Consider the following 8137-nt stretch of genomic DNA (forward strand, 5'->3'; position numbering starts at 1 on the left):
AATTCGGTAAGATCCTTCCATTGCATTATTTTATGATTCTTCAATATTGTACAAATATTTACACATTACACACAACTACACATAGTAACTCGGAGCGTTTGGTACGGTATGTCCACGCATCCTTCCACCCCTGTAGATTCAAGAAATGTTCCCATTCATTTCCAAGAATCATCTTTGCGGCAAATACAACGCAGTAGGCCTGGCCGTATTGATGTTTATATCATATCTCAGATATGCTGTAAACATCAATTAGACAAGAAAAATGATTAGACCTCATCTAACCTAAACATTTTCCAGGATGCTTTCTCGTACTGGCTGCGTTTGTATTAGATTAGATTAGATTAGATTAGATTAGATTAGATTAGATTAGATTAGATTAGATTAGATTAGATTAGATTAATCTAATCTAATTTATCTAACCTAACACCAGTGCACTCAGTTCATGAATGCATCCTGGAAAATGATAGACATACCTTCATAATTTATCTTGTCTATTTGGTTTATGTTGCACATCAGAGATGCGCAAAACATATCAAAACGGCCAGGACTACTGTGCAGTGCTTAAGGGGCAAGATGATTCAGAAACAACGGACCTGTTTAAAACAAAGATGCTTCAGAATCCAATAAATTTATGAAACGTGGACATCCCGTACCGCACGTTCTGTTTTATTGTTATCAATAAATGATTGGTCGTTGGAAGCTTCTAATCTAAAGAGGTTAAGTAATGCTCCATTATCTACCAGTGGTCGGGATATGAGCACTAACTCTTGTCCTAGCCTTGTTTGGATTATCGCAAATACTCGCTATATGCAAAAAGAAGAATGGAAGGAAGGACGTAGGAGCAATGCGCAAAATGCAATACAATAAATTGGCAAAATATAATCAGTATTGAAGGAAATGTCGACACTGAAGTTGGCAGATTTCATTCAATTATTCGTAACCTAATTTCAGAAATCGTACCAATAAAAAGAAGAAGACGAACACAAAACAACAAACTGCCAGCGTGGTTCAATCCACAACTAAAACTTTCAAGAACAAAAAGCAGAAAACACATAAATTATACGAAAAGTAAAGCACTAGCACAAATTTAAAACACTATCATAACATATGCAACCAACTCAACACAGCCTTAATGGCACAGCACAGGAAGAATATAATCGTAAAGCCGAAAATGAAGTCAAATCATGTCCTAAGAACTTTTTTCAATTATGTTAAAACGAATTTGAATTGTAATAACTTTACGTCCCGAATGCATTTTAATGGAAATATAGGTGAACTTCCTTCTAAAATCTGTAATCTCTTTGCGAATTTCTTGCAGGAAGTATACACCACATTTTCTGAAATAGACCGCAACCGCGACTTCTTTCTATTCATTCCCGAAGTCTCTAGCAACATATCTGTCAACCAAATATGTCAACATGAAGTCTTCAGTGTTCACTCGGCTGTCGACAAAAGCAGGCCACTCTCGATGTGTGCCACGCGATCGTCTGTTTTCTCGGCAGCAACCATTGTGTGGTTCTCCTCATTGTTCTTCATCAGCAGTTCTTTCGGTCGATGCGTCGTCGACTTTGGAAAGCAACCGTTTCGTGATGAGTGTGTGAGTGCTGACCACGTTTTGCGTCCATTGCTGCAATGGACGCGCTCTGACCCTCGTTGGCGTAACTGCCAGTCAATGAAACTACTAGAAGCGGCTCCAGTTCTGATGGAGGAGGCTTTTTGGATAGTGGAAGATAAAGTATTTATTGTGTTGTACCTTTTAACTATAGTTTTAAGATGTATTGTATAGTGACCAAGAATCCTCGGCTCTGTAAAGTTAATTCGGTTGAGCCTTATCAAATAAATTAATAAACAGAACAAAACATGAAGTCTTCAATGCACTAAAAAATTTGGACGCATCTAAAGGACCAGGAAGGAATTGCACCTGTATTCTTGAAGAATATTTCAGAAAAATTTACCTTTACCTACCGAAAAATGGGAAATTCTCTGAAATTTGGAAATCGTCTCATTTGGTGCCTATTTTCAAATCATGCAAGAAATCTGACATCCGTAATTATCGTGGAATTGCCATAATCTCTTGCATCCTAAAACTTTTTTAATCAATCGTAAACGACAAAAAATTTCAGCAAGTAAAAAATCAAATTACAAACAAACAGCAAAAAGGTGGCTCAGCTACCTCTAATCTTCTTGAATTTGTACACACTTAGATTATTTCACCGAAATCTGTGAAATTTTACCGAAATCTCAACAGCTGAACGTTCGATTAACGGTTTCGTGATTTTTCACAGATTCCCTGTAATTTTTCACCAAATATCTGTGAAAAATAACAGGAAATCTGTCAAAAATCACCGAACTGTATGCATCGGTAAAATAATCTAAGTGTGCAACCTTCAATCTTAACGCAATGGAGCACAGTGGTCCAGAATGCAAATTTCGGTGGAAGGATAGGTTTTGAGCCTGAAATTGTAATTTTAGACTAAAATTATCATTTACAAAGTAGCCCTCATTTTTATGACAATAAATTCTAGGGTGGTTCTTATTATCATTAAAATTAAAAATCTAACTTTTTTGTGTGTACAAATTAAGGTATACATAGTTGGTTGGAAATGCTATATAACATGAAGCTTTAGTGTGATAATTTATTAGCTAGGGAATGGTCTTTAGAAGAGGCTAGGTAGATAGTTCCGTTAGAGTACGGCAGTATGAAAATTGAATAGAAGTTGAAAATGAGCGAAGGGGCATTATTAATGCGACAGTACAAAGTCAAAAGCACACCTTTTTGCCTAACCCGTACGATGTTCGCGGAGATTTTAAGTATTTCTTCAAATCTAAAGGCGAAAAAGTGTGCGCTAGACTTTGCACAACAAAGTTCCAAAAACGTTCCCAGCGGAACTTCTTAGCAACTATAAAGTATCTTAAAAGTTCCTTGCAGAACTTCTTAGCTACTTGAAAATTAGCCCACATGAAGCAATCCACACAACTATTTGCTAGTAACAAAATTTAATGTACACTCTCCCCCCGAAGAACACGAACTCTGTCTACATGAATTCCATTTACACTGGAGTCGCTTTTTACGCGGTTTTTTTTACACGGTTTTTTTTACGCGGTTTTTTTTTACGCGGATTTCGGAATTTACGCGGTTTTTTTTTACGCGGATTCCGGAATTTACGCGGTTTTTTTTTACGCGGTTTTTTTTTACGCGGGACGTATCACCCGCGTAAAAAGCGACTCCAGTGTACGTTGGTCTCGAATGAATCCGTTTACGCGAGGGAATCGCGAAAATGGAGTACACCAACATGGAATTTCTCGCGATCCTGGACATATATAAGGTTACTGTCTTGGGCAAAATTGTTCAGTAGATCAAGAACTTATGGTTGGTAGACAGAAGTTTCAAATTTTCTCACTACGCGGCGCTAGTGTGCTAGTGATTTCCTTGCTTATGTCATATCTTGAAATCTTGCCATCTAGTTAGTTGCTGTCTTCGGCAAAGTTGTTCAGTAGATCAAGACCTAATAATTGGTCAACAGAAGTTCGGATTTTTTCCACTACGCGGCGCTAGTGTGCTTAAATTTGTGATTCCCTAGTTTATGTTATAGCTTGAAATCCTTGCCATCTAGAAAGTTGCTGCCTTTGTCGAAGTTGTTCATTGAATTAAGACTTTATGATTGGTGGACATAAGTTTGGAATTTTCTCACTACGCGGCGCTAGTGTGCATCAATTTGCGATTCCCTAATTTACGTTATAACTTGAAATCCTTGCTATTTAGAAAATTGCTGTCTTTGGCGAAGTTGTTCAGTGGAGCAAGACCTAATAATAAGTCAACAGAAGTTCGGAATTTTTCCACCATGCGGCGATATTGTGCTGAATTTGTGATTCCCTAGTTTATGTTATAACTTGAAATCCTTGCCATTTAGAAAGTTGCTGCCTTTGGCAAATTTGTTCATTGGATCTAATGGATGGAGGACATAAGTTTGGAATTTTCTCACTACGCAACACTAGTGTGCTTGAATTTGTGATTTCCTTGTGTATGTGATATCTTGAAATCCTTGCCATCTAGAAAAATGCTGCTTTTGGTGAAGTTGTTCAACGGATCAAGACCTAATGAGTGATGGACAGAAGTTTGGAGTTTTCTTACTACGCAGTGCTAGTGTGCTTTAATTTGTGATTTCCTTGTTCATGTGATTTCTTGACATATCCTTGCCATCTTGGAAGTTGCTGTCTTCGGCAAAGTTGTTCAGTGGACGAAGACCATCATTTTTAAAAATAAATTTGTGATAATTCTGCAACTTCGTCCTGCTGCTGTATATGCGTTCTTCGAGCTTTATAACAAGAACCTGTCATTCTAGGAAAATATAACATTATGAAATCTGCCCTCAACCAATGTTTGCTGCAGGAGACGACTTCGAGTAACACAAAAGTCCAACATGGAAAGTAGTCAAGGAGAGTCGACTTCTTCATTCAGCAATATCACTTCTATCACTCCTTCGTAATTTTCACCCACCTGCTATTTTTAGTTTGCGTGTAGATAGTTGAAATTTAATTAACAATCATGTTTGGTTTGGTTGTAAAAAATAATCAGGAAATAAAACGAAGCACATAATCCTTTTGGTGGAAATTTGTTTCGTTTAGTATGTGGAATGTCATGTTGAATTTCTCGTTTAGAAAAAAATGAGAATTTGGTTTTTGATCAATCAATGTATACTTCGGTTTATAATAGCGTATATATATGTACATTTGATGTACATGTACATACATATATATAAAAAAATACGAACGATTTTTTTCCTCTGTTCGGGACCACTGCGACCAGTTATTTGATCTATTGTAGTATATCCCGTGTCCCTAGTTTAGTGCATGTCGTATTACTCCATCACTTTTGAGAAATGATGAAGTATTCGGTTTTATACGATTGTCCATCTTGCCTTCATCGCAAGGAATCGATTCTAATTGAATGGTTCCGCTATTTATACCCTTCGGAGTGTTGAAATACCCTCCAAAGGCGCGCCCCTTTGTCAGTCAAAATTGGATTCCTTAGCAACAAAAACAAGCAATGACATCGATAACCCTAGTCTTGACAACTTCAAACTAGGGAACAACGAATAGAAGATAAGGAATCACATAGGTGAAGACTAACTAACTCATTTTTTCCTTGCTTCAAGATCATCCTCGGTCCAAGCAACCCGAGGACTTATCACTATCGATAAGGCATAAAACGTAACAAGGACTAAGATGTGTTCCTTTGATTACTGAAAAATCCTGTTCCCCTAGTTTGAAGTAGTCAAGACTAGGAATCGGTGGTAGATCTTACATCCCGTATCGTACCACGAAAAAGTGATCTACCCACGTTACGAGGCCAACGATAAGGTCTTGATCCACTGAACAACTTCGCCGAAGAAAGCAACTTCCTAGAGTGCAAGGATTTCAAGATATCACACAAACAACGATATCACAAATTCCGAATTTCTGTCCACCAACGATAAGCTCTTGATCCACTGAACAACTTTGCCGAAGAAAGCAACTTCCTAGATGACAAAGATTTTAAGATCACTAATTCATGCAAACTAGCGCCAAGTAGCGAGAAAATTTCGAACTTCTGCCCACCAACCTTGATCCACTTCTATATGTCATTGTGTATTGTGTATATGTGTACTCCATTAACGTGAATTCGATTTACGCGGTACGTATTACTCGCGCTCTTCGGAGGGGGGGGGGGGGGGGGGGCTAGTGTACTTTAATGTACCAGGGATGGATCGCTGGTACTTTTCAATATATACTGCTTACGTGAAATCCAAATAAATACTCAATTATACAATCTTAAAATGAATAGTTGTGTGCGAGTAGCTCGGATTTTCGCGATGCGCGAGCAAAATTTCGATACGCTGCTCTTCTTGCTTGGACGGCATTTTGACAACTGAAGAGTGAATTCCAAAATCAAAATAGGAGCAACATTCTACACACACACACCTTCAAAATGAGGGGTGTTCAGGTTTTTTAAATGCAAAATTGAAAGAAATACGTCAAGTTGATATTGACCAAATTTTGACCGTATCACCCTTTAATCTCCCTATCAAAATTAAAAATTTTCGCATAGCAGAGTCTCTTTGTTTTCACTGAAGGTGCTCTTGGGAGCGCTTTTGAGTGCACCTTGGGTGAAAATGCAGAGTGTGGCTCCAAGGAGCGGAAATATTGCATTTTGATAGGGAGAATAATTTATTTTATAAAAAGCAATGAGAAAGCTCCTAAAGAGCGATCCATTACTGATGCCCTATTCAGGGGAAAATCAGTTATTACAACTCTAAAGGAATTTAGATTTTATTATATGAAAATGATTAATTTAATTTTATTCCAATTAAAAAAAGTAACCACAGGATGAGTTCTTTTGCTAAATTACGTAAACTTCAAAATAAATTTGAGTAGAAAAATAAACCTAATACAAAAAGTTGTACATCCATAAAAAAATCTCTAAATCTTTTAAATTTGTCGAACCTCTTAACTGATTCCCTTTATGAAGAGCTTTGAGTGGGTTGGTTTATTTCCTTTAAATTCCGTTATAATTGCTTATCTTTTGACAGATAAGCGTATTTCGTCTACTACTTGCAGACTTCATCAGTGCCAAGTGGTGTTGAAATACGCGTATCTGTTCAAAGATAAGCAATTATAACGGAATTTAAAGGAAATAAACCAACACACTCAAAGCTCTTCATACAATCTTTAATTTACTTCGTGACCGTATGACATTGATGCCATATTGATTTTCCCGTTTCTCCCATCGAATTCCTTGTTTTCCCGGTTAGCTGGTCGCGCTGATAATAGAATGAGAATTATCCATCACATCTCACTAGATGTCTCAACAGGATCCTTCGTTAGTCATTTCATCAAGCCGAATCGTTGCAAACCTATTTCAATCAAGAACAACTGTTGTTCAGAACACACAGCTCCCGACTCTTCACAACTGCGAAAGCAATAAAATTCAGGAATTAAGGGAGCACAACTTACCTTAATGAGTAAACCAGTTCCGAACAGCTGTTGCCTTATTGGATATTCGCATGCGCATACCGTGTGGTGTGTAACCGATGTCCAGCAGAAGTTTGTTGTTGTCCACTTCACGGTGGCACTACGTTAGCCCAGGAATGCGTCCAAATTCAACCTACCCGAACTGAAAATCACACGAAAAGTCCAACGGGGATCGCCCACTTGCTTCCGTACCGGCGAGAAACGGCTTCTTTTTTCGGATTCTACAAATTGGTCAGAACCACTCGAACTCGATTGTAGTAACTGTAGGATCGCGAACTCGCGTGGATTAAGTCATGAGCTTGGACGGATTTACTGCTTCACCCGTATCAACCAGCAAGCGTTTGCACTATATAGTTTTTTTTGTTGGTTTGCTGCTTATTGATCTAAATAAAAATGTAGGTATAAACAAAACCGATAAAAATGGGCCACTTTATGGGTGCTTATAAAAATGCGCCCTGGCTATCGGGCCACTTACTCGCTGGCGAGCTCGCGCTCGGCCACACACTTCCTCTTGCTTCACACCGTTCGTTTGGGTTAAGTTTGCGTCGCCTTTTTGGTCTTGTTAGACTGGTTCGGAAAATTTAAACCCCTGGCATTTCTAATGTTCTTCATTTGGAATTCCGCGAACCAGTCTGGGCCCCCACCGGCGAAACTCTAATGTTGTGATACGAAATAAATTTCGATTTAGTTCGCTTACTTCAACGGTTTTATCTGCCATGCGCGACGGACGACCGGTAGGTAAGTTGTACTAAGGTGGTATTATAAAGTTGTAGTCTTGTTTTGGTGGCGACGACGACGACGACGACGTTGTTATTTTCACTGTTGAACACTTTTTGTCACCGTTCTTTCGTTCGTTCGTTCGTTGCTACATAGCCCTACTACTAAGAGGGGGGAAACCGAGAGCAAACGATTTATCGCACCTGGGTCGGAGTGCACCGGTAAGCTATTTTTTTTCCGCCAGTCGAACTCGGTGCTTGTTGGATGGGACTGTTTTGGGCTTTTGCTTCTTTTGCCGTTGTAAAGCGGTAAGGTGGTCGGGCGGTCGGTCACAGCAGCGCGGATGAATGATGGTTGTAAAGTTAATGTTGCTGATTGAATTATAGACATTAGATGGTACCGTAAAATT

General features: G+C 38.6%; 1 protein-coding gene across 1 annotated transcript in view; it reads right to left on the reverse strand.

Moving 5' to 3' along the window:
• LOC135706736 (ras-related and estrogen-regulated growth inhibitor-like) overlaps positions 1-7607 on the reverse strand; it is a 161872-nt gene extending 154265 nt beyond the window's left edge. Inside the window, exon 1 of the mRNA XM_065228390.1 lies at positions 7054-7607. The gene's annotated coding sequence lies outside the window, so the exon portion shown is untranslated. The remainder of the gene's footprint in view (positions 1-7053) is intronic.
• Between the last annotated feature and the right edge of the window lie 530 nt (positions 7608-8137).

Source organism: Ochlerotatus camptorhynchus, unplaced genomic scaffold (assembly GCF_037179485.1).
Source record: "Ochlerotatus camptorhynchus isolate MF236.1 unplaced genomic scaffold, CSIRO-AGI_Acam_v1.1 ptg000290l, whole genome shotgun sequence".
Taxonomy (NCBI): Eukaryota; Metazoa; Arthropoda; class Insecta; order Diptera; family Culicidae; genus Ochlerotatus; species Ochlerotatus camptorhynchus.